Below are 2,589 nucleotides of genomic sequence, written 5' to 3'. Positions count from 1 at the left end.
AAGAGCTGCTCTGAGAGAGACGTGATAGAAATGTCTTTCAATCTAGTGAACAATCGACATAATTAATCATTGTTCGGTTGTGTGGTCTAGTGGTATGATTCTCGCTTAGGGTGCGAGAGGTCCCGAGTTCAATTCTCGGCACAGCCCTCATATTCGGAAGTAATATTCTAACGATTCGCTCCGAGCGTGCTAGCTAGCAAGGAAACGGATAATTAATAAATTTAAAGTTGGCTGTGTGGTCTAGTGGTATGATTCTCGCTTTGGGTGCGAGAGGTCCCGAGTTCGATTCTCGGCCCAGCCCTTGTACACACGCGCGAGCGTTATGTTTTGACCAGTGGGTAGTGTGGTCGCCTAAACCCTTACTCCAGAGCCCATGTGCTTCGCCCCGCACCCCCCGAACAAAGTTCCAGTTATAGCAGCCTGAGGTGATCTGTTGTTGTTTGTCTCATCGCACTCGACATGGTCCCAACTGTTGCGTCCAACGTTGTCAAGGGGGTGGGGGGACGCGGTGTCATTATCAACTGGTCCGTCATGCCTCTGTAAGGGCGCTCCCGGATATGTACAAGTACACGAGGTGAGAAAAAGCGCAAAAAACTTTTTACACTTCTCGATTTGTGCGTGTCATCCTTGCGCAGGGGCCATGCTAATCTTCTCTGTATCGTTCCAATTTTATCGGATACCCCCGAAGGGGTCCAACATGAATAGCTTCCCATGCTGCATACTCCTGTGATCTTAGAGCCGTTGCGTCGGGTGTGGTATGAAAAAAAAAATTCTTCAGATTTGTCTCTGATTACTCAAGCACGTGTTACTCGGCCTTCGTTTCTTCAGAATAAGTAACTAGCTCTTACGAGCTCATGCCATATTAAGTTGCTCCGATGGCATGAGGTGTCTGCCAGAGAGACGAAGAAATGGTCGATGCAGGGCTCGAACCTGCGACCCTCGCGTTATTAGCACGATGCTCTAACCGACTGAGCTAAACGACCGAATTGCAATAAACACTCACGCGTGATCCTACACAAGCGAAGAGGTCGACACTGGGGATTAACATGTGAGCCAAACGGGGTAGACTTTGACCCCAGAAATCATATTAGGGTAGGGCAATAACGCGTCACACTATGGAATCGACGACAGACATGAAAACGATAATGCCCAGACCCAGGATCGAACTGAGGACCTCCAGATCTTCAGTCTGGCGCTCTCCCAACTGAGCTATCTGGGCTGAGTTAATAAAATCAGCGACTCTGCCAAGCTGCAAGATTCATGAAAGATCTCTTCCATGACAGAGAGGAATCATTCGAACCAGAGTAGAGTTGTCCAGGGCCAAACTCTGTCAACGTTCAAAACACACAGACAAATTGATAATGCGGCCTGCGAGGATCGAACTCGCGACCTTAGGATTATGAGACCTACGCGCTACCTACTGCGCCAAAGCCGCATGAAATAATCAACGTATCCGATGGTGGAGTTGCTCAGCTCTGAACATGGGAGTCTCTGCATTCGGAGATCGGTCGTGATTGGTGATTGGTGATACCACGCATGAACAAAGACATAAACAACTCATCTCCTATTGGAAAAAAAACTAAAGTGTCACCAGTCACCGCTACCCTGAACCACACCTTTCCTATCTCACGCTCGAATGTGGCTCGTCTGAGGCATTGGCAGAAGGATCCCGCCAGGTGACATCGCCTGAGATAAACTTCATGGATGACTCATCCAGCCGTGATAGATAGTACGGTTGACTTGACGATGTTACTGCGTTTCTTTCTCGCATGGTATGAATGGCTTTTGCCGAGTTTTTGAGTAACATGAAAGTCCGCGAGAATATGGGGAACGACTCTGGGATACAGGCTCATATAGAATTGATAGCCAGATAAATGAAACAAACCCACTGAAGTTATCCAACATCACATATTCAAAGAGCTGCTCTGAGAGAGAACGTGATAGAAATGTCTTTCAATCCTAGTGAACAATCGACATAATTAATCATTGTTCGGTTGTGTGGTCTAGTGGTATGATTCTCGCTTAGGGTGCGAGAGGTCCCGAGTTCAATTCTCGGCACAGCCCTCATATTCGGAAGTAATATTCTAACGATTCGCTCCGAGCGTGCTAGCTAGCAAGGAAACGGATAATTAATAAATTTAAAGTTGGCTGTGTGGTCTAGTGGTATGATTCTCGCTTTGGGTGCGAGAGGTCCCGAGTTCGATTCTCGGCCCAGCCCTTGTACACACGCGCGAGCGTTATGTTTTGACCAGTGGGTAGTGTGGTCGCCTAAACCCTTACTCCAGAGCCCATGTGCTTCGCCCCGCACCCCCCGAACAAAGTTCCAGTTATAGCAGCCTGAGGTGATCTGTTGTTGTTTGTCTCATCGCACTCGACATGGTCCCAACTGTTGCGTCCAACGTTGTCAAGGGGGTGGGGGGACGCGGTGTCATTATCAACTGGTCCGTCATGCCTCTGTAAGGGCGCTCCCGGATATGTACAAGTACACGAGGTGAGAAAAAGCGCAAAAAACTTTTTACACTTCTCGATTTGTGCGTGTCATCCTTGCGCAGGGGCCATGCTAATCTTCTCTGTATCGTTCCAATTTTA

The 2,589-nt window shown here is 48.2% G+C and overlaps 7 non-coding genes across 7 annotated transcripts; 4 read left to right on the top strand and 3 right to left on the bottom strand.

The window, feature by feature from the left end:
- The first annotated feature begins 75 nt into the window (after positions 1-75).
- Pmar_PMAR019456 lies at positions 76-147 on the top strand. Its single transcript has one exon. It is a non-coding gene; the product is annotated as a tRNA-Pro (tRNA).
- Positions 148-229: 82 nt separating this feature from the next.
- On the top strand, positions 230-301 carry Pmar_PMAR019455. Its single transcript has one exon. It is a non-coding gene; the product is annotated as a tRNA-Pro (tRNA).
- A 608-nt stretch (positions 302-909) lies between these two features.
- On the bottom strand, positions 910-983 carry Pmar_PMAR019454. Its single transcript has one exon. It is a non-coding gene; the product is annotated as a tRNA-Ile (tRNA).
- A 163-nt stretch (positions 984-1,146) lies between these two features.
- On the bottom strand, positions 1,147-1,219 carry Pmar_PMAR019453. Its single transcript has one exon. It is a non-coding gene; the product is annotated as a tRNA-Phe (tRNA).
- A 143-nt stretch (positions 1,220-1,362) lies between these two features.
- Positions 1,363-1,435, bottom strand: Pmar_PMAR019452. The gene has a single exon. It is a non-coding gene; the product is annotated as a tRNA-Met (tRNA).
- Positions 1,436-1,992: 557 nt separating this feature from the next.
- Positions 1,993-2,064, top strand: Pmar_PMAR019451. The gene has a single exon. It is a non-coding gene; the product is annotated as a tRNA-Pro (tRNA).
- Positions 2,065-2,146: 82 nt separating this feature from the next.
- On the top strand, positions 2,147-2,218 carry Pmar_PMAR019450. The gene has a single exon. It is a non-coding gene; the product is annotated as a tRNA-Pro (tRNA).
- Positions 2,219-2,589: the final 371 nt, after the last annotated feature.

The sequence above is a fragment of the Perkinsus marinus genome (assembly GCF_000006405.1).
Source record: "Perkinsus marinus ATCC 50983 genomic scaffold scf_1104296946630, whole genome shotgun sequence".
Taxonomy (NCBI): domain Eukaryota; phylum Perkinsozoa; order Perkinsida; family Perkinsidae; genus Perkinsus; species Perkinsus marinus.
This window is presented reverse-complemented; position numbering and strand designations above follow the sequence as displayed.